We start from the raw sequence: 23416 nt of genomic DNA on the forward strand, positions 1-23416 counted from the left end.
TGGAAAACTCTGACCTCGGCAACTAATTTCCAACTGTAATCCTGAGAGAAGAATGGTTGGCTAGTTTGGTTTTTCTGCCCGTGCTTAAGTGCGTTTTGCTTTCATTATGGGGTGTCAAGTTGTTAATATTTATGGAGTACACAAAAGAATGAAAATTCTGTTTCGTGTTCAATCTGACATCTTTTGGCTCCACAACCCTCTACTCATGGTAGTAGTTCTGTTTCAATTCGGCAGTGCTCTTTCGAGATGAAGTCCTTTAAAGTGTGGTTTGGCTCTGAGAAGGGATTCTATGCAAATGGTATTCAGGGGGTCTGTCTTTATTGTTTCAGATATTAATAATTTCCAGATCAAATGCAATTTGCCTTGAGTTTATTTTCTTCTTCTTTCTTCCTGTTCTGTCAAGTTGGTTAAATGTATCCTGATGGTTTTAAAGTCAACCTGCTGCTTTCCATGGCAAATGCCACCCTAGCTGGAGAGGCTTTGCAGACCTCCTCCTGCTCAGTTGCCCCTTCCACTCTGCAGAGACACAGGATGAAGAGTGAGGTCTACAGAGCCACAGCTTGGCCTGGGTTCACAGGAGTGTGAAGTCGTAGGTGCAGAACTGGAGGTCGGTGAGTGACCAGTTCTCTCTAGACAACCCTAATCTCCATGGGGTTAAAAGGAACTGAGAAGTTTGAGTCCTGCACAGAAGCCAGAAGCAGCAGACAGTGACTTCCAGGAGCTGTACCAGAGGCTTGTGCTTCTCCAAGTGGCCATGCTCAGTCTCAGCCTCTCTCAGAGGCTGTTTGCAGGGACACGGGATCCTGTGCTCCCCTGAGCCTGTGCTGGGACACTGCTCTGCCTTGCTCTTAGACAGCTCTGCCCAACCATAAGCTGGCACTTGTCCAGATCTGCTCAGCCCAGTCCAAACCTATGAGGCTGTTGCAAAGGATCACTGGGGGATGATGTCATTGCTGGCATCATGCTGCAGTGCCTAGCCCTGGAGGCCTCTGCAGCTTGAGCAGCACTGCCATACCTACTAGCATGGGTGAGGTGATACCGCTTTTGATTGATCTTGGGTCAGCGTTGCTTGTTTTTATGGAAACAAATGAAGAAAGCAAAAGCCACGTCAATACCCCCATAGCTGTGAACATGCTATGATTTGGCAGCAAAAATACACCACCACCACCCACCTCCCTTAATCTTCCAGGAAATTGGGGAGAGGGAGAGATCATTAATGAAAAAGGTGTTCAGTTTTCTTGTTGGAACTGCCCGGAAAGTTAAAGAACATTGAAGTACAAATTACGTACCTGCATGCATGGGTATAGTATGAAGAATGTATGTTCATGTATCAGCTACTTGCTCATGAGCATGCATCATTAGTAATGTATGCTTTGCATGCAGAGCTGAATGTATGAAACAGAGGAAGGATGCAGTGCAAAGAGATGTTAACTCCTGAAGTATTTTATAGATCTAAATGTAATTGTTGAAATCACAGTTGTCTGGAAAGCCTTCCCGCAAGTGCACTACATTCACTGCTGAGATTTCATTCAGCGTTTGATGTATTAGCTTGGGCATGCATTGCGTATATGTAAGTCAATACATAGAAAATATTCATTTAGACCAAATCTCTCTCTTGGAATAAAAACTTCCCATGTTAGAACAATAATTCCATTAGAGAACATGCTAGATAGTTTCAGCTTCTTTTTCATTCATTTTTTATATTTCATTACTGCCGTATATTCCACTATCGATCATATACTCTATATTAATAGATTTCTAAATGAAGGTTTGTATGTGAGGAAAGAAACACATGTATTTGCAATTGGACATAGCCAAAAAGACAAAAGAAGTAGCAACCTTTGTGCTAGAGGCTTGGGTCATCAGTCACTTGAATAACCACTTGTTATTGCCAGTGACCCTGTAAGTACAGATGTTAATGCTGCATGTCCTCCATGGAGTACGCTCTGACACACTCTGTGTTAGCATTTAATGCACTCTGCGCCAGCTAAGTAAGTTATAACATAAAAGTTAATTTGCAAACTTTCACGTTTTCTGGCATATTTCAAAGTCCATCCAGACACTTTAGCTGGGGTTATGGTGCCAATGGATTGTACCCTTTGATCTGGAGGAATCCAAGCTTAGCTTTTGCCATGCTCGCCTCCTGCTGTGGTCTGTGTGAGCTGCCAATGGTGTGTCTAGTGCCCAGGGAAGCAGAAACTGTCTTGGTTCTGCTTGGTAGAAGGATCCCTATGTGATGCTTGAGTTGAAGTGTTCTGGGATGCTGACACAGTTTTATTTTCCTTCCACATTTTAATGACCAAATGAAAGAGCAGTCAAGAAGGGCCTAACGTGCAGGCAGGATGCCCATCTTTTTGTTTGATGGAGAAAAAAAAAGAATGAAGACTTTATTTATTTATGGGATCTTTAGCACAACTTCTCTTCTCTTTTGATAGGAAAAATACTTGTAGGTGCCATCAATGCTTGGTTTGCAGCATGGGAATGGTTACAGTTCCAGGGAGCCTAGGGACACTTTATGAGCTATTAAGTAACTCTTTAACTAGGAGGCTGCGGACTTGACACGAAAGACACAGGTAGGCTGAGGTGTCTTCCGATACAGTGTGCCACAGTTTAAAGATGCAGCAAATGAATGTTCCTAACAGTATGTTACAAAGCTCTCCTCCTGTAGACAGCTTGTCTTTTTAAATGGCAGACACCATTTGTCTTTGCTGCTGGATCTCTCCTAGAACAAGCACCTATTTCTCATATTGGTAACATTAATGCTAGGTAAAGCTTTCTGTGCTAGCAGGAAACATGTTAGAAAAAGTGGAGTTGTTCCACTATTAAAGCAACTTTCTTTGTAGTCTTAATCATTAGATCCGAACTTGGAAGCTAATTATGTCATTCAGTGGTGATGACTGCTTTTGGTTCATACCTTTACCCTGGAGTTCCTGGCTCCGCTGTTGAATGTGTCACAGTTGTGCTCCTACTCTCCCCCATTGCCTAGCACCTCAGCATCTTCCACTCATAAATATGGTGTAGGGAAGAGTGACTATGAGTAGCAAGTGGGTGCTACCAGGGGCTGAGTGGCTGTGTGCTGGTGGCCAGAGCTGGCTGCCCAGCACCTGATGGGAAGTGGAGCTGTAACAGCGCAGCCAGGCAAAGGTGCAGTCAGTGCCTCGAGTCAGGGGAGCTTTGCTGTGCTAAAGCCTGTTTGATTATGGTTATTACAGAATAGCTTATGCAGGGGATTGTCCAAGAGGAATGCTTGTCTCTCTTGCACCAAAGCTGAGAAACACCAGTAAGAAAAAGGGAACAGACCAAGGAGGCAGTAGGGTCCTTAGAGTCCTGCATGCAAGGGGACCAAGCGGAAAAGGGACCAGTGAGCGCCTCCCTGTATGAGAACAAAGAAGTGCAACCCTTTCTCCAACTTCTTTCTTTCACCCACTCGCCCAAAAAAACTTCTCAAACCATTGCAGCAGTTTTGGAGAAGCGTTGCTGTAGTGTGATGTGATGTCAACTCCTGCAATTTTGGCATGGTGAGTGGAGGAAGAAAAGGGACATGGTGGGAAGGGGAAAAAGATGACAGATCAGAGCTAGGTATGACATCTGCCTATCTGCCACTAAGGACTGCAGTGCTTCTGGGGAGAGAACCAGCTAGATTCTTTTTTTTAAATTTTTTTTTTTTTTTTTTTTTTTTCTCCCCAGTTAGTAGCTGCTCCACCCCTGCTGCTTATAGTGCCAGTTCCTGCGACGTGCTTGAGGCATGATGCTAGCAGTTAATCCATGGGCTATATGATTCCACCACATTAAATATGCAGTGGTGTCTGATTTTGCCAACTCTATGCAGGAGTTGGGGAGAGGATGCTCATTGCAGCATTTGTAGTGCTGGTGTCTAGGCTTTTGAGACTGGTGAGGGGAACAGAAACCAAAGAAATTCTACAGTATGGACCACAGGTCAGCTCAGTAGCACTGTTAACCCATTTATGCCACAAACAGACACTCTGTGTTCTCAGAAGCAAAATACACTTTTAGGGAAACCATTGATTAGAATGGCGATTCCAAGTTAAACGGTTCTCCTGTCATTGCTAATTGAGAAAATAAGGCACACCCATTTTTTGGTTGGGGAATTAGTTCAAATAGCTGTCTTTTTTTGAGCTTTCAATTTGATTATCTCTAACTTCTTAAGAAAACATAAAAATTGTGACAATAACATCAGATGCATCAAGCCTCGCTTCCTTGTAGTTTGTCATAATTAGTAAGAAGTGCAAATAAAAGGAAAACAATCATACTGTATCATTTTGTAATCCATGTAGACTGTTGCAGAAAAAATCACATGATAAATTGACATCCTGACTGCTTAAAATTCCCTGGCAGCCCTCCTGCTTGCAGGTGACTTCTTGGTGTCACTCTCAGAAGCTTCTAAGGTAGCGCAGAAGTATTTGTGCACTAAAACAGGTAAAACAAAAGACATACTTTTTATTCCTCTCCAGTATAAAATGTCACTAGAGGCAAAGAACTCAAGCTTTGGAAAAAATTGGAAGGCAGTTGTCAGATTTGAGTCAGTTTGGCCAAAGCAGATACTAAACCATTGTATACCTTCAATTTGGTCTGAATTCCCCTCTAAGGACAGTAGTTCTGTGAGCTTCCAGCATAGTCACAGTCCTTTGGTGAAGTGAGAGGAGAAAAACTGATCAGGTTACCCTACAAACACCAGACAGTTAACTACATTGTTTTCAGCCTCCTTTAGCTCCTAGATTTCCTAATCCAGTTGAAATCTTTTATTATGTGTACCGTATGCAATGTACAAAAATTACAGTTGTAAGGTTACTAATATTATATTATAATGTTCAAAACTATTCTCAGTTAATAATATCAATATTCTCTAGCCCAGCTACTAGAAAGCTACAACTCAGGTGCACCAGAACTGAGTCTTAAAAGTTTTGAGACCTTAGCATACAAGCCTCTCAAACACCCTCCTGATTCTGTTTGTTCAGGATGCAGTGGGCTTCTGTTTTAAGCACTCTTTCCTCCCTGTAATTGGGACAACTTACAAGTGTGTGCTTTAATCAAATGCAAGTTAAAATTCTTCCACTTTCACCTGCCTTACAGCTGGTTCTGCAAGATGCTTGACAAATACTGCAAGACTCAGGCTAAATATTTTGGCAATGCTCCCAGTTGTTTCCAGCTGATAGATCTGCATCAGACTTGGATGATACAACATATTAGGGGGTAGTCTGAAAAAAGGTGCATTAGCAGGGCATGAATGAAGTAAGAACAGAGTTTGTTCCTTTGTATGTTATTATTTTTGTTGTTCGGCTTTTTTGCCTAAACTGGTTATTGTGATGGGGAACAGTTGAGACTGGAAGGGACGTCTGGAGACCATCTAGTCCAACCTCTGTTTGCAGAGCAGGGTCAGGCAGAGCATTTCTGATTGGAAAATGAGGCTTGTGCACCTGAGAAACCATGTGGTTCGAGTGATGAAGGAAAATGCACTTGGCCTGTCAGAAATTCAGTTGCTTTAACTCAATTAAAAGGCAAGGAAGAGGAGCAAAGTGTGATGGGTTCTCAAGAAAGAGAATGTGGCTGGCTTTACTGACCAATTTTCAAGTGTTTACTCTGAGTATATTTTTAGTGCCCCTGATCAAACATCTTTCTGTGTGTCCACCATTAAGGCTGGAAACAGATACAAAATCCCAGAAGTATTTTGCTGGGCTAAATGACATGGATATATGAGATGTGTGTGTATGTGTGTATATATACATATTTAAATGAATGTCATGCTTGAGAAAGGTAAAAAGATGGCAGCTCGGCAAAAATTTTGGAACCTTTTCTTCAGGCAGACTTCTCTAATGACACATCTGTACAGCTGTGGGGCACAGCAAGAAGCTCCCAACCTCAAGAAGTCAAACTTACAAGTAGGCATTTCAGCTGAAGAGCAAACACAACAAGTGAAGTGCAGATTAGAGGTGCATCAGACATGGGGGGTCTATCACACCTTGGAGGTGGTATATTTCTAGCTGCCACCACACTCTTGTTTGGTGCCTTCTCCCACTTACTGTAGCAGAGGAGCTACAGAGGGTGGAGGTATACCAGTGATTGCAGGGAACGACTCTGAGCATGGGCTGTTGGCGGTGAGGAGACAAAGTTCCTGGCTAGCAAGACATCTAAGTGTTTAAAAACTAAAATTGATTTGTAATTGAACTGAAAAAATAAATTCTTAACATCTTAGGTAAAGCACATTTAGGAGAATGTTGATTATTTCCCTAGACATGGTTTTGTTGGATTTAATGTTAATTGAATAGTCGTATTAAATATGAAATGCATGGCTTTGAAGAGTCAATGTAAATATTTACTGTCGCATTAAGAGTTATGGTACAATGGCAAAGGAATGTTTGCACTATTCTCCCCATTAGTTTTATCATAATTGATGTGTTTCCCCAAACATTTTGCTTTGAACAAAAAGATACTGATCTCTTTCATGAAAAAACGTTTTTAGCATTTTTCCAGGCAGCTGTGACACAGGGTGGCAATCAGGCTGACCTTGTTCCTTCCAGCAATCCATAAACTCTTCTGTTGGGTTGCTCTTCTAGAGTCAAGTCTTTGCTGATGCTGGGGAGATGACGTTCTCTGAGTTGGTCAGGTTGAATCTAATAGTGCCATGGAAAGGTTTGGGACCTCTTAGGAAGAGAAAGGAAAGCAAAATGGATGCTTCTGCTAAGCACAGAGCAACAACAGAAAGGGAAAATGTTACAGCCAGCTCCTCGCTGACACTCACATTATTATTTTTTATTATTTTTTTTTATTTTTTGAGGGAAATCAGTGGAACCAAGGCCCCAAGTGTCTTTAGGGATCCACCCCTCAGTGTGTTGCACCCACATGAGGCCATGGCAAGGCTAGTTTAGCCAGACATGCTGGGATGAGGTTGTAAACCTGCTGGAAAACCCCAGACACTGTTTTAAAAATGCCAGAGTGCCAAAGTCATAAGCTTGGTCTGCTGCATCTGGGATCTAAAGCTGAGGCAGGCTGGTCCACCCCAAAAGGTCGGTGTAACAGCTGTGCTGCCAGGGCTCTGTGCTGGGGCTTGGTGGGGTCTCACAATAGGCTGGAGCAGCTTCCAGTCCTGCCTGTCTGCCTCTTCCTGGTGCACAACGAGGCTGCTTTCCCTGGGTCTCCCTGGCTGTGGGCACCCTCCTGCTGACACAGCTTTACTTCCTTGCTCTCTCCAAGGTCTTGTCCACTTCCCAGGCAGCCTTTGGGCTGGCTCACAGCTGTGCTTATCCTAGAATCCTAGAATTGTAGAATATCCTGAGTTGGAAGGGATCCATAAGGATCATCCAGTCCAACTCCTGGCACCACACAGGTCTACCCAAAAGTTTAGACCAATTTTAGATCCTGCCAAGAGAGGGCCAGCTCTCTGCTCTGAAGCAGCCACAGCAGGAAAAGGTACTGGCAAAGCTGATTCCTACTGCTTGGTGGTGGGTTTAATCATTTTCCACTTCTGTGAAGAGGCAAAGCCTTTCCTGTTGCGTCGGCTGTCTGTGTGTGGTGGAAAAAACATCTGTTGGGCCAGCTCTAATTTGCAAGCAAGGGCAATTACCCATGGCACAGGTGTGTTATCCTCTGAAAGATTTTATTCCTTGCAAATGTGGACATATCTGCAAATGATTTGAGGTACTGCCATTTTATAGCCTTACACCCTGTGGAGGATAATTACTAAGCTTTTTTTTTTATTATTTATTTTTTATTTTATTTTTTTTTTTTCCTTCACCTTACTGTATCTTTGTTTTATTCACCAGCGGAAAACTCCCACTTATGCCCCTCCCATTTGCCACATAAAAACTCTCTTTGAAGTGGGAATACAAGTCACAATAAGTTTATTGTTAAAGTAAATTAGCAGTGAATGAGAACACAGTGTATGTTTATGAGCCAATACATTTTGGAGAATGAGCCATTAAATTCCAGTAGTTTGGCTCCTGTCTTTGTGGTTCACAGCTGGCTTGTGTGAGGGTTTGATAAGAATCAGTAGAAGAATTAACTGACCATCTCCCGTAAAACAAAACACTTTTTTCTGACCTTTCTGTCTGCAAAATACAGAACCTTTAGGGATCTGTTCCCTTTCATTGCAGGCTGCATCTGCAGATGATTGGAAACATACCTGCAAGTCCCAGGTTGTTCATATCCAAAGTCTTGGAAGTTCAGTTCTGCACCAAACCCTTTGAAGTTCATTCCCATCTCTGCAAACGAGTGATGGAAATGACAGAGCATCTGAAACTTGTTAAGAACCTAACGCAAGGACCCCCGTTTAACGTAGTGGCATTTGGATCAGGCCCTCGCAGTGAACTCTCCTGAAGTAAGGGACATCCATTTCCCAGCTCAGTTTTGCCCTATTTTTGATAGGTAGCAATCTGAAGTGGTCAGACAAAATCTGCTGAGATTTTTCTTTCCCTACATTCATTTCAATAGCTTTTAAATGACAACCTGACATAAAGTGATGTTTGAAACAAGGCAAGATTAACAAGGAATTTGTGGGCTTCAAAATGCCATAGAAAATTGAGGTCCTTAAAATTTGGGCTGGACTCCAGCACTTATCCAGACATTTTCTGGGTTCTGAGCCTCATTCTGTTCCTGAATAGGCTAGCAAGTTTGCCTGGGTGGGGACCAGGGGAAATGGGGAATGCAATTGCTTTCTGGCCAGGCTTCCCTTATTTTGGGGTGACTTCAGATTGTGCTGTTGGTGCATAGTGCTCAGCAGAGCTCGATATGGGAAAATCTCCTTACCACAGGGCATTCCTGAGAGGCATTGAGTGGTCATGGACATTCCTGTATCGCCTGACTTCCCCATGATCTCTTCAGAGGAGCAAATTCTCCCTGCCTGCCGTATCTGGCTCAGGACTGAGTGTGCTTGGGGTGTGCTGCCCTGGCTTAACCAACTGGTGAGCATAAAGCAATGCCAGGACCTCGTGAGCATGGAATTGCCTCAAAAAGACCTTGTGTCCGTTTGCAGTGAAAGTCGTAGAGCTTAGGAAAAATTGTCAGCTCTAAACAGCCCATGGAAAGAAAAGTGGTAGAGCTGACAGAAAAACTGCAGAGTTGGTGCATCGATTCTGGGGGTTCAGTCTCTGGGAACCCTGCTCACTCTCTGCTTGCGCACCCTCTCCTGGTGCGGCCCTTACACACAAGACGGAAGACACCTGGCTTTGCCTGCCAGATCTCTGGGTGATGTGACACAACGGCTTTCTAATGTTAAATGGTTTTTCCTGAGGTGGCATCTTGGAGATGATGTGAACATCAAGTCCCCTTAAAACGATACAGCATATTCACTTGTCAGAATAGATGAATACATTGATCTTGGCTGAAAAAAACATCTTCATGCTTTGACATCTGACAAAAACGTATCTTCTGAGGTAGAATATTGAGACACTGAGGTCCATGCTGAAGTTAACCCCTAGAGATAACAACACAAGAGCCCTCCTTGGGCTAGGGAAGCATCAGCCCTCCTGGTGTGTTGTTTCTCGGCAGGGTCCCATACCCTGCAGGCCACAAGCTCAAGATCAGGGGCTGGGCGCTGGGAGCTTCCCTTGGCTTGTGAGAGGCCCTTGGGGCTGTGGGAGCCCATGGCAGATGGCAGACACTGCTGCAGCCCTCAGGTTGCTCCAGTTAGCACAGGGGTTGAAACCCATGCAGTGAAACACTTCATGCTCTAGGAGCTGAAGTGCTAAATGCAGTCCATTTGGGAGCACAAGGCCAAGTAAAGCATTAACGCTGGAGTTAAGACAAATTCAGGAATAACTAATATTGTTGACTTTGCTTGCACAAAATGTCACTTTCTTTGAGCTTTTATTCTCTCCCCTAAGAGCAAGTTTAAGGGCAAACAGAAATATTAGTCATCTTTCTCCTATTAATTATTGTTAAAGATTTAAGGGATCATAGACTTTGAAGTTAATGCCCCATTCAATGTGGGAAAAGGCAAAACTGTGCATCCCCAGTGGTGTTGTTCTTTCTGGCTGGCTGGTTGATCACAGACCAGCTGTCCTGCCGTGTGACATCAGAGCACGCTGCTCTGCTTACCGGCAGTCATTGCAGGATGCAGCAGGCTTCAGGGGAAGAGAGGAGTGCACGAACATATGTGTGCATTGCACTTGCGTGCGCACACTCCTGAACACAGCGGTGAATGAATGTGCCAGTGGACCTGCTTCTTACATCCTGGTGTGGCAGGCCTACATTTTTATTTATTTATTTATTTTTATTTCCATTGTGCAAGACTTTATCTTTGTTTATCCTTTACAGTGATCTCTTTCATATCTTATATGCAAAAGAACTTCTGAAATCCTGGATTAACTTTGAAATAAAAGTTTTGGTGTCCTCTGAACATGGGCAGCTTCAATGGCCTGCTCTTCTCCAAAAGCAACTGTCTCCAAATGGTACTGTGGGGCTGCTGGATGCACATTTCTCAGTTCCAGATCTGATTCGTTTGCTCTACAAAAGCGAAGATGTATTTGTTGACCCTCTGTGCTCTTACTTGGATCAAGATAGGCAGTATTCTTCCTCTCTTAGGAATCTGATCTGTTGCCTGCATGACTGCCCTTCTTCGGCCTTACACAGAAATTAAAAAGGACGGAGTTTGGTCTGCTGTTTAGGGCTATTACAGGGGATGCGAATAGGCAAAAAGGAACCAAACCTGCCAGTAAGATCTTAGGAAGGTTTTAAGAGTAGAACCGTTTTTGTGAACTTACGTTCTGTAGACAGTATTGAATATTCACTATACAACCATGGAAAGACAGACAACTTGCCTAAAGGTTTCATTTGCCCCAGAATGTAATTTTGGAGCAATCAAAGCCAACTGTTAATTTGAATAACATCTGATAAATGGTTGTGGCTATAAGCGTTGAAGTATGTCACATCATATCTGTATAGCTATACACGTATTTAAATAAAGTGCATTGCACTTCCCAAAGCATTTCATTTTGGGGCATTTGTAATGTAGACCTGGGCACTTCTTCTGCAGGGATAGTTCAAGCTTAAAATCTCCAATTTATGACTTGACATAATATTTTTCAGTTCTGTCTGGAGAAAAGGGAAGACAATATTTTGGAAGAGTGATGTCCTTATTTGTTTTTTAAGCTTAGGCTATTTTTGTGAAAGGGTTAAATAACCATAAACATTTTTGTATCAAGAGGACTCTAAGGTCTGCTCCCATTTATTATAAAATTTAATTTGTTAATATTTCTGCTCGGCCACTGAACCCAGAACACCGTTGTTTCCACAGCTCTAGTTGTAATAAAAGCCAGGGAAATAGTGGCTAGTGGAAGGCTTTGCACCCATGTTGCTGGCTTGCCAGGGGAAAGCCCTGATTACTGCACTCCAGGGCACTCTGGGATGTTTGGCTCTCCACCTGGCCTAAGCTCCCTTCCCTTCTCATAATATTCAAGTGAGGGGACTGACTTTGTAGCCTGCTCCCTCTTTTCTGTACATGGAATGGCTACTGCCATTCTGGCTACTGCCGTTAAAGATAACAAAAAACGCTTTTATAAATACATCAACACAAAAAGGAGGACAAAGGAGAATCTCCATCCTTTACTGGATGCAGGGGGAAACTTAGTTACAAGAGATGAGGAAAAGGCGGAGGTGCTCAATGCCTTCTTTGCCTCAGACTTTAGCGGCAATACCGGTTGTTCTCTGGATTCCCAGTACCCTGAGCTGGTGGAAGGGGATGGGGAGCAGGATGTGGCCCTCACCATCCACGAAGAACTGGTTGGTGACCTGCTACGGCACTTGGATGTGCACAAGTCGATGGGGCCAGATGGGATCCACCCAAGGGTACTGAGAGAACTGGCAGAGGAGCTGGCCAAGCCACTATCCATCATTTATCAGCAGTCCTGGCTATCGGGGGAGGTCCCAGCTGACTGGCGGCTAGCGAATGTGACGCCCATCTACAAGAAGGGCCGGAGGGCTGACCCGGGGAACTACAGGCCTGTCAGTTTGACCTCAGTACCAGGGAAGCTCATGGAGCAGATTCTCTTGGGAGTCATCATACGGCACTTGAAGGGCAAGCAGGCGATCAGGCCCAGTCAGCATGGGTTTATGGAAGGCAGGTCCTGCTTGACGAACCTGATCTCCTTCTATGACAAAGTGTCGCGCTGGGTGGACGAGGGAAAGGCTGTGGATGTGGTCTACCTTGACTTCAGCAAGGCTTTTGACACCGTCTCCCACAGCATTCTCCTCAAGAAACTGGCTGCTCTTGGCTTGGACTGGCGCACGCTTCGTTGGGTTAGAAACTGGCTGGATAGCCGGGCCCAGAGAGTTGTGGTAAATGGAGTCAAATCCAGTTGGAGGCCAGTCACTAGTGGCGTCCCCCAGGGCTCGGTGCTGGGGCCGGTCCTCTTTAACATCTTCATCAATGATCTGGACGAGGGCATTGAGTGCACCCTCAGTAAGTTTGCAGATGACACCAAGTTAGGTGCGTGTGTCGATCTGCTCGAGGGTAGGAAGGCTCTGCAGGAGGATCTGGATAGGCTGCACCGATGGGCTGGGGTCAACTGCATGAAGTTTAACAAGGCCAAGTGCCGGGTCCTGCACCTGGGGCGCAATAACCCCAAGCAGAGCTACAGGCTGGGAGATGAGTGGTTGGAGAGCTGCCAGGCGGTGAAGGACCTGGGAGTGATAGTGGACAGTCGGCTGAATATGAGCCAGCAGTGTGCTCAGGTGGCCAAGAAGGCCAACGGCATCCTGGCTTGTATCAGAAATAGTGTGACCAGCAGGGCTAGGGAGGTGATCGTCCCCCTGTACTCGGCTCTGGTGAGGCCGTACCTCGAGTACTGTGTTCAGTTTTGGGCCCCTCGCTACAAGAAGGACATCGAGGTGCTTGAGCGGGTCCAAAGAAGGGCGACGAAGCTGGTGAGGGGCCTGGAGAACAAGTCCTACGAGGAGCGGCTGAAGGAGCTAGGCTTATTCAGCCTGGAGAAGAGGAGGCTCAGGGGTGACCTTATCGCTCTCTACAGATACCTTAAAGGAGGCTGTAGAGAGGTGGGGGTTGGCCTGTTCTCCCACGTGCCTGGTGACAGGACGAGGGGGAATGGGCTAAAGTTGCGCCAGGGGAGTTTTAGGTTAGATGTTAGGAAGAGCTTCTTTACTGAAAGGGTTGTGAGGCATTGGAACAGGCTGCCCAGGGAGGTGGTGGAGTCACCATCCCTGGAAGTCTTCAAAAGACGTTTAGATGTAGAGCTTAGGGATATGGTTTAGTGGGGACTGTTAGTGTTAGGTTAGAGGTTGGACTCGATGATCTTGAGGTCTCTTCCAACCTAGAAATTCTGTGATTCTGTGATTCTGTGAAGTCCCTGATGTAAGCCCTTCCCTTCACTGAAAAAATCTTAAACATTTTTTGGCACGGTTTGAATTGATAGCTCTAGACCTGTTGTGCACTGCAGCATCTGTAAGAGTGAAGCAGCACTTTTCATTCCTTTTCTGAACTCATCTACCTCTTCTGTGACAGTGGCAGGCTTGGAATGACTGCTGATTGCGACAGGTGAAAGCCATGAATACAGAGGGTCTCGGAGGAAAATTGCCTTGCAATCTGCCAGCCGCCTGGAAGCCAGGAGGGAGATGGTGCTGTGCCAGCATGCCCTCCGTGCGTCCAGCTTAAAGGCAGAGGGGAGCTGGACTCTCCCAAGGCTTAGCGCTGAGCTTTAGCATGTTTCAATCCCCAGCTCTTTAAGCAAACGAGCGAGCATCCCGGAGGCAGCAGCGGGTCCGCAGCAGGGGCCAGGCAGCAGGAGACAATCACCTGGCAGTTGGCAGGTTGAGGCAGCACTGGAGAGAGCCGCTTGGCAAGGGGCAGGTGGACCGGACAGCGGGGGAGCGGCACCATGTGCTCCGCACCTTGGCATTAATGAGACACCTATTGGAATTCTGCATGCTCCTTAAAGGCCTTCTGGGCGGAAAATCGCTCCTTAAAGGCCTTCAGGGCGGAAAATCGTTACGTTTACCTTAATCCTTTGCAAGTGAAAAACCAAACCAGGATCTTCCCTGCTGGACTGATTTGTGGGCTTCCTAGGAGGCCTTTGGAGCTGTGCAAGTCACGTTGCTTTCAGGATGGAGGTGCTGAGAGGTAGACAGCTACTGCAAGTGATGCCCAAACTGGAGAGCGTTGTGCACGGAAGGGGTAGGGTTCATTGTGAAGGGCTGTTGTTTGACTTGACAGTCAGGGCTGGATTTTTCCAAGCGCTCTCCCTCTATGTGTGCACAATTAAAAGCACTGTCACTGCACATGCAGGAGAGCTAATGTGCCAGGGACAGAAGCACACAATGGAGAGCACCTCTTAGAAATTTGCCTCCCAAAACTAGGCTTTTATTTTTAAGCAGCTTAAGTATCCAGTGTGCTGAGCTCTTCCCACAAGGCTGGCTGTAGGATTAGCAATGAAGGGGTAGGCTGTGAGCCATTCAGGCTGTGTTTAAATGTGCTTTTTCTTAGACCACCTGAAAGCTCTCGGATTCCTTGGTGGCAGTAGTATGCAGGCTGCGGAAGGAGGCTCTGTGCTGGAGGAAAAGCAGCCCAGTGTGCTCCCTGGCTTACGGTGCATGTGGGCAGCAGGGAGGGAAGGTGCCTTTTTCATTGCATGCTGCTGCTGATCCCTTATGGACCTCATTGTTTCCTTCCAAGGAGACCCCCACTTCCCTTATATTTTGAAGCCTCATTGCTCTCCTGCTCTGGTACTTTACCTATACTGCCATTGCATGAACACAGCACAGATCTACAGCCTGCTCAGTCCCGGCAGCTGGAGAATTTGAGTGGAACTCCTGCCCCCTGCCCCAGGAGAGCTGGTCCTCACTGGGAGAGTGCTAGGGGCTCCCTGCTGACTTAGCTGGGCTTTGCTGATTCACGGCAGAGCAGGAAGCAGCCCTGCAGTCTCAGCTGCCATGACTCCTCCTTTGACCTACCTACCAAGAAGGACAGGGAAGAGAGAGGATAAAAATAGAAAGTTAGAAGAACCATGCTTTTGGGGGGGATCTGGGGATGTCCTATCACTTACTGTAGCTGGGAATAAGTGTAGCATCCTCTGTAGTACCAGAGCCAAGAGGCAGCAAGAGAAATGGATAATCTTGTGCCTGGTGTGGTAGGGGGAGGGGAAAATGTCTTTTAAAGTGTAATAACACCTATGTTTTATAATCCTGCCCAGCTCAGGCTTGACAATTCTTCCGATAGCCCAAATACTATAAATTTAGTTGAAGATAACAGAACAGATGGGAAAAACATATGGTTTGTAGGTAGTGTGTGGTGGTTGATATTTGTGGTACATTAGGGGAATTTATTTTATTCTCTCTCTTTCCCTGTGTAACTTTTTTGATACTTTCTTGAGTTCTTTCTGCCTTTAGGTGAGCTCAGGGTTTTGCAAATGTCTGACAGCTCGGCCTTGTTCAACCAAATTATCTTTTGCTTTATAAATCTCCTTTACAACTGGAGAGTTTACTGCCTGTATGTCACTATCCTCAAGCTCCTGTTTGAGCCAGTAGAAGCTGGATCACAGCACCCCATTGTTTATTCCAGGTGTCCCAGTAATATATACGTGGAGCTCAAGTGGACAAATGGCACTGGGCTGAGACTTCCCATTGCAGGGCTTTGCCCGTCACTGCGTTGGGCACGAGGAGATGCAGCATGTGCAGGAGCATGCCCGGGCTGGGGAGCAGCATGGTGCTGGGGCCGGCTGGGCAGTGGCCACCTTCCTGCTCCTGCTGGCCTTACCCTGCTGCAGCATGGCTCCTCCAGCAATGCTTGGTGCTGCCAGCAGCCTGGGCTGCTTCCCTTTTGGGTCGGTTTCAAGAAAACTCTGGCTTTGGGTCAGTTTTGAGAAAACTCTGGTGCTGGAAAAGCACCAGAGTGTTAACCCCGATTTACCTGCCAATCTCCTCCCCACCAAACCTGTGTGTTATGCCAGAGCTAGGTAGGATACTTGGATTTTTTGTGATATGAAATCCAGGGAAGCCAGACTGTGTTTAAAGCACAAATATACAAACCCTTCAGATATTTGCTTAGGGAGATGTGAGAAAAGATGCATAAGAATACAAGACATGGTTGGAGCACAGTCATACCATTAAATGAAAGGGACTTTATACAGAAGCACAGGAGATGATACATTTGTCTGTAACTGTAAGACACTTGAGAAGAACCCTCCTTTTCTTTGGAAAGGACATTTGACCACAGGTCTTTCCATGTGGCCATAGTTTGAAGAGAAGGAGTATGTATTTGCTGTAGTACATAGGGACAGGATATTAATAATAGGAGCCAGCTTCTGATAAAAGATGAAATCGAGCATGAACCAGACTAAGTCCCTGAGCCCCACCTAATTGGGAGGCCTGAGATGGGCTGCTGACTTGCTGGGGTCCCATCCTGTATCTTGAATGTATTCTCCTGATGCAGGGTTGTTGTGCTTGGACCAAAGCTCCTGAATACATGCAAGGCTTTGTTTTCAGCTGCTTGACCATGGATCATCACCTGCAGACCTACCTCCTGCATGTCCAGAAACTACAAGTCTTGTCTTCTTCTCACCTTCAATACCAAAACTGCATGCAGTAGTATTCTCAGTGCATTGCTGACCTACTTTGTCCTACTTTGGTAAATTTATCTGAGAACTGCTCGTAGGCTTTTGACTTCAGCTTGAACTAAGGCTGTTCCATATTTTCTCAGGCTCCTCAAATCATCCTGATGGTGCATGATTAGAGATGTGGAGTGTGGAGTGTGGAGTGTGGAGTGTGGAGTGTGGAAACATCCATGAGTGAATGCTGCAATATTTTCTGTTTTGTGAACATGATAAATATGTTGCCGTGTAGGGTAGATGGCATAAAGTGCATTTAACCAATCTTATCCCAATGAGAAAGCCAAGTGTGAAGGGGAGCCAGCTGCAAGAAGAAGCAGAGTTCAGGGAATTTAGCTGAGAAAAGTTTGGGTTGATGTCCGTGCTGCTGAGAGAAGGAGATACCAAAGAGCTTAACTTCTACCCAAACTGGAAAATCAAGCTGAAGATTACTTCTTCGGCTGTGTCTATAAAAATGCTCTACAAATTATTGGAAACCAAGGATGCAGTCTTGGAAAACATTTTGCATTCCCATAATGAGGTTGTGCTGGATGCAAAGATCTGATCCAGGCGATCCAGGCAACAGGATCAGCTCTGCGCTCCCGTTGACGATGGGTTTTGGATTTGGTTTGTGGAATTGACTGGGACAAGCTCACTGACATGGATGTGTATTTCAGGAGCTGTGGTCAGGTTCCAGCTGGCAGAAGGTCACTTGCTGTGAGTTGCTGCTGAAAGCACAGCTCAAAGGCACAGGGAAACAGTAGAAGGATTTTCTTGGCAATGCATTTGGGGACGACCAGAATTTTAAGACTGATCAGCCTGTGCACATCGTAATAATGAAGATCCTTAACTCTGGCATCTCCCCCTTGAGGCCAGACTTTAAAATTACAAAACTCTGAGGATCAAAAGAAACTTGAAAATAGCACCAGCAGCCCAGAGCTGTAGGCACAGGTGGAAGAGCTTTTGACTGCTACTGAAAGCAGGTAACCTTTCCATCCTGTTTGCCTGGGTAGCCCAGGAAGCGAGGGAGTCACGCTGGGGAGAAGGGAGCTCTTCACTTGTGTCTATTGATACCAGTGTAAGCAAAGCAGAAATGAGATCCGGAACTTGGCAAGGTGAAGGCTAACTAACAGGCCTGACATTACTGGCAGAGGGTTGTGCTGTGTTGCTTGCTCCATCTGTGAAGGCCCACAGAGAGATGCTGCAAGTGGACAGGATCGCTGTACCTGGGGAGCTGTACAGATTGGTCTGGGTTTTTTGTTAGGCTGGAGAATGTTTCTACACCAGCACACAGCCTTTGCAAAATTGGAGTTGGTTTGCCAAGTGACTTTTCACACCTAGAGCACATTTTTAGGAAGGGAATGCTCTATGGGTCAGAAAGTTTTTATTTTATTTTATTTTATTTTATTTTATTTATTTATTTATTTATTTATTTTTTCAAGTGGTAATTGAGTTTCTGATGGTATTCTACGTACATATTCCACCTTAGAAATGTTTCTTTTGGAAGGATGAAGGATATAGAACTATGCATTTAGTCTTTAAGCAAGGTGTTTTTTCAGCTGTAATTGTGTCTTTTATTCTTAAAATTACCTTATAATTAAAAGTGTATGACAAGCTTTTGCATTCCTAAACTAATCCATTTAACGTGATCAGTTGTGCTTGATGTCTTTTTTTTTTTTTTTTTTTTTTTTTTTTTTTTCCCCTCTGTCTTTCCTGAGTACTACCAGGTAGCCAGAATTATTTGTTTGCTACTAATAGCTTTTCCACCCATTTGCCTCACCTATTTAGTGGTTCAGCAATGCAGGACTTTAAAATAACCCAGTCTCCATCTATAAACGTAATTCCACTGAAATTGTTGACATGGGCATATCCAATCAGTCTCCATCTATAAACGTAATTCCTCTGAAATAGTTGACAGGGACTTTTTTTTTTTTTTTAAAAAAAAAAAAAAAATTGCAGAAATTTCCTTTGTAGGACCACGCAAAATGTCTTTTACATCTGATAGGGCATGTAATGAATCCTTGTTTCCCTCAGAGTTGCAATAAATGTACCTTGCTGGAAATTTTACAGACAACCCTATTGGCAGGGGAATGGGACAGAGCAGGGCTGTAGCCTTCCGAGGTGTTGCACTGCCTCTGGCAGAAGGTGCAGCATACAGGTAGCAAACCCCATCCTGGTCCTCAAGTGATTTCCATCTGCTTTGGGCTGCTATAAAGACCACACGTAGCCTGTGGAACTGTGCCTGGTGTAGCTTTCTTGGGGACCAGAGGAAATCGGGACTGAGTAAAGCTGTAGTGGCATCAACTGATACAAAGAGAAAGCAGAACTAAGGACCTCTGGCTTTGCTGTGGAGGAAGGTAAAACCACTGGTAACAGGAATGCAATAAAAGAGCCTGTAGCTATTGGCTTGAAAGACAGCTGAGGATCCATTCCAGAGCTCTCGATCCTGCAGAAAGTTTTGTAGTGAAGGCATCCAGGATTGCAGGTGTCCCCAGTGTCTCTGAAGTGCCTTGGCTGGGTCCAACCTGTCCCTGAGACCTTGCATTCAGCTGCCCCCTCGCTGAGCTGAAGACCAGTTTGTTTGTCCCCACCATTGGTAGGGTGACTGGGATCAGTTGGTGAAAGGGGCTCCTTGGTAAGGGAAATGTGAACTAGTGAATGAAAGGAAAATGTTGACTTTCAGTTCCATACCACTTATAAGACCCAAAATGTCATTTTGTCCAAGACCCAAAATGTCATTTATTACTGAAAACTGGTCTTTGTGCTGTTCTTTGTGTTCCTGCAAAGACAGTCTCATTATGCCTCTGTTTGGATTTATTTATTTATACTGCTTGTACATGGGCCTCTCTTTTCCCTGCCCTTTAAAAAGGGAAAGGCCAGGAAAGTCTGTTAGCAGAGAGAGGCCGTCTCCACCTGTGGGAGGCAGCACCCCAGGCAGCCCCTGCTCCCTGCGGTGCCCTGCCAGTGATCCTGGTCCCTCCATGTCAGCAGGAGCATGTGCCTTGCTTGCTGACAAACCTGTCCTGGCTCCATTTTGGCCCAGGATATATTTTTCTTCTGATTTTTTCCTCTTAAAAACTCATCCCTTGGCTTGAATTTAGCCAACAGAAAGGGAAAGGGGAAAAGGGCACCCAAGAAAGGGAGGACAAAGGAGAACCTTACAGAGGTATGGGGAAGATGGATTTGATGGCTGGCTCTCAAGGTAGGTGGAAACGGGGTGGACAAAGCACATTGCCCTGGTAGGTTTTCATCCAACTGCCCAGCGCAGTGTTCATGGCATCTAAACTGATGTTTGGAGGAGGATCCCTGGCATAGCTGGGCACAGGGTAAACTCGGTGAGGCAGTCCTTGTGTCCCTGCAGGATGATGTAACTGTAGTTGCCGTGCTATTGCTGGATCTGGTGAATGCAAACAGGGTGTTTCTGTTCACCCTAAGTGAAATGAAGGCATAATAAATAGGTCAGTAAAACATGTCTTGGGGAGGAAGTAAAAGGCACCCTGTGTATGTATGTGCCAACGCCCAAAGCACTCTCGTAAAACAGAAGCAGCAGCTCTTCTGCCAGCCCTTTCCTGGTGTAAACGTGGTGGCTGCACCAGGTGTTTCTGTTCATGCAGGGCGCCAGAAGAGTTAAAGTAAAAAAAAAAAAAAAAAGAAAAAAGTACTCCTGAAAATGAAGAAGCAGCAGGAGCCTGGCATCTGATTTGAGAAAGGAAGATGTATGAGTAAATATTTGAGGCAACAACCGTTTTAGTCTTTTTTTTTTTTTTTTTTTTTTTTTCCAGGGGGGCAGTCTATCAGGTTTTGCTCAGGCCAGAAGGATGAGGCTCTGTGTTTGTCATTAGGACTGGGTACACACAGTTCTGTGGATTTTGTACTTTTACAGCTGCTCTGCGATAATGTAAGAGAAAAAATAATCCTTTATAGTCCGTGATTATCGGGCTGCAGTTTATTAGAGATATAAATGCCAGCAATTTAAATGACTCGGTATTAAGTTGTCCTTGAAAAAACATAATTTGTAACTAAAAGGACAGTGCAAGGAACTCTTTGTGAAGCAGTAATGCTGTATTAGTTGGAACAAGGTTAGTGTATTTAGAAATTTTAAGCTATTGAGAGTTTTTGAGGAAAGTTGACGTGTAGTGATTATCTTCCTCCTTTATGGACAAAAATATTTTATTGCTAGCTATTATGAACTCCACAATCTCTAGGCAGAGATTATAATGGACTAGATACAGGGCACTATCAATACTCTTAGTTAACATTTCAGTTCTATTAGCTTACTAAACTGGTAGCAGTCACTGCGGCCTGGGTGACAATCAGAAGTATGCCACAAGATAATCTGACGACATTTACTTTTACAAAGAACTATTCAGCAGGGCTGCACGTCCCACTGATGTCTGAAAATTTTACTCTTCTTCAGATTGCAGTTTGCTACTGCTGTTTCGCTGTGCAAATGGTTGTAAAGCAAGAAGGTTACGGGAGGACGCTTGTGTGAAGCTCTGAACGCCGGCTGCAGTGGCTTCTCGGTACTTGGTTGTCTTCCAGATCTCTGGGGTTGGGCTTCACCTGTGCCAAAGAAGTGTGTCGTCTAGTGGTTCCCATGCTTTCCGGAGCCAAGCCTCATGTTCGAACCCTGGCAGTGTCCCATGCTTCCTTGGATCCTGCTCCAACTGGATCAGGGCTCAGAGTCCTGGTTTGCCACTTGCACATGTATGCGTGCACCTGCGCTTTGATGTGAAGTGTTAGCAAGTACAGTTTGGCGTGGTAATGCAAAATCTGTCAGAGCAGGTTGCCCACCTGAAGTTGGTTCCTCAAATGTAGGGCAACCACATTTCTGCTGTGATTTCTGGGATTCTAGAAATCCTGTTGCAATTTAGAAAGAAGTTGTACAGTCTCCAAATCTGCCTCTCCTTCCAGACTGGGAGCTGGACTGGTTTGTAAAGTGTAGCCTCTATACCCTGCTTCCATTTGTGATTGTTCAGAATATTGGGGCACAGGCAAAGCACCACGATGGTTTTCTGCACCCTTTGATGCACTAATGCACTCAGGAAGCTGCTTGGGCTCTCTCAGATAGAGCAAACCTTACTCAGACAGAACTGGTGAGCAAACCATTTTCTTTTTTTTTTCTTTTTTTCTTTTTTTTAAATGAAGTTCTTCAGATCAGCTTTCAATCTAGTACTTTGAACGTGTGCTTATTTCCCATTGCTGTACAGTCAGATGTGCATGTGCTTCAGGGTCTCTTAAATGGGGGTATTTTCCACAACCAGGGCCAAATTTTGATGTTTTATCACAATTTTGCAAGAATTTCAGCAGGATGCAGTTTTGTTTCCCTTTCTGTAAGTTGTGCCATTTGTCAGATGTGGTATGTACAGTATCTAGGAAATATTTTTGCCTAGTTTATAAAGGCAGTTGTTAGTCAGATGGGCAAAAATTTAAAAAGGTCTCTGCCACAGCTTGGAAAATCGGAAAATTACGTTAAAATAGTCTTTGGTAAGTGCGTCTGTTTGGTAAAAAATGCCTGCTGGAAATCTTCCACTCACAAGACTTTTACGATGGTAAATGTAATTTCTGCCAAAAGGAAGAAATGTTGACTTTGCCTGAATTTTACAAGTTTATCATGAGAAATATCTCCATGTTTCAGATCACTATGGCCATAATTTCTGACTTGGTTTGTCCAAGGAAACGGAAACTGTTATTTTTGGCTTGATTCACCCTAAATCTAGCTGACTGATCAGATGGAGTTGTTTTGGGTCAGATGCTCTGTACCCTGCTCTGTTTGTGTTAAGGGGGGTTCTGGCTGGGCTGCGTGTCACACCCCGTGGGCAGCCCTGCAGGCCCTGGGTGGGGGGATGGGGCTGGAGACCCCAGCCCCTGCCTGCTGCAGCAGCTAAGGCACCCGCAGGTGAGTGCCAGGGAGCTGTCAGGTAAAGCAGAGCTCTGGGGCCCTTCAATTGAGATGAAATGTGTTGGCATTTGTCTCCAGTTCTTTTCAGTTGTCCTGGTTCCATGAGCATGTCCAACGCCATCCCAGTACCCAAGAGAGTGAGCAGTAAGGTAGCAGTGTTTGTGGTGGTTTTCCAGCTCTCCTGACTGCTCTCCCTGTATATTTTAAGTATTAGGTATATTTACTTGGTCTGTCACCCAGTGTGGCAGCCAGGTGCCTGACATCCTTTCTCATTGGGGGGGAAGCTGAGCAGGGTTTCCCCATTGTTCCTCCATCCCCAGGCAGCTGAAGCGGGAAGAGGCTGCTCTTCCTGGGCTGGCTTGGCCTGCTCTTCCTCTTCCTCTGAAGAAGGCCCCGCTCGCCTGCTTTGCTAGCACTCAGAAGCCCATCGGGCAGCTCCAGATGGACAGGTCGATGTAGGTAACAACATACTCTGGCCTGATACTGGGGAACGGCGATGTGTAGCAGGGCTTTTAGTGGAGTGATGCAAGTCTAAGGTCCCATTTTCACTGTAACGTCCAAAGGAGTGTAGGGGATACTGCCATGCAAATCATGAATATTCAGTTTTCCTTCACACATGCTTTATTAGCATTGTTTTGGTTTGCCAAATTCTAACTTGAGTTGGAACCATGCTGCAGACAGGCAAATTATGTTGTACTTGCTTTAGCCCAGAAGAGTACACAAAGCACTGGAGCTCTCCAAACCCGCATCAAAGGTGAACGTACCCTCTGCTGTTCAGACGCGTCTGTCAGAAAGGATAAGCATTTGCTGCTGCATGGAAGGATACTTAACCTGCCTGCTAATGTAGCAAATCACTTTTGCCCCTCCTGGCTTGGAAAAGACACTTGAAAGTTAAACCTATGTAGTGTGGGCAAAATGCAGAGCAAATGCAGGTGGCAAACAGCTCCACAGAGAATAGCAGAGCAAA

At 45.2% G+C, this 23416-nt stretch overlaps 2 long non-coding RNA genes across 4 annotated transcripts in view; both read left to right on the plus strand.

Moving 5' to 3' along the window:
* Positions 1 to 22189, plus strand: part of LOC118170034 — a 41051-nt gene extending 18862 nt beyond the window's left edge. For 2 of the 3 annotated variants that reach the window (XR_004752447.1, XR_004752446.1), the window contains 4 exons: positions 7210 to 7425; positions 8109 to 8332; positions 20330 to 20445; positions 20965 to 22189. This is a non-coding gene — a long non-coding RNA (uncharacterized LOC118170034). The remainder of the gene's footprint in view (positions 1 to 7209; positions 7426 to 8108; positions 8333 to 20329; positions 20446 to 20964) is intronic. The other variant, XR_004752448.1, reaches the window with a different exon arrangement.
* Positions 9518 to 11155, plus strand: LOC118170036. Its single transcript, XR_004752450.1, has 2 exons — positions 9518 to 10190; positions 10299 to 11155. It is a non-coding gene; the product is annotated as an uncharacterized LOC118170036 (long non-coding RNA).
* Positions 22190 to 23416: the final 1227 nt, after the last annotated feature.

Source organism: Oxyura jamaicensis, chromosome 7 (assembly GCF_011077185.1).
Source record: "Oxyura jamaicensis isolate SHBP4307 breed ruddy duck chromosome 7, BPBGC_Ojam_1.0, whole genome shotgun sequence".
Taxonomy (NCBI): Eukaryota; Metazoa; Chordata; class Aves; order Anseriformes; family Anatidae; genus Oxyura; species Oxyura jamaicensis.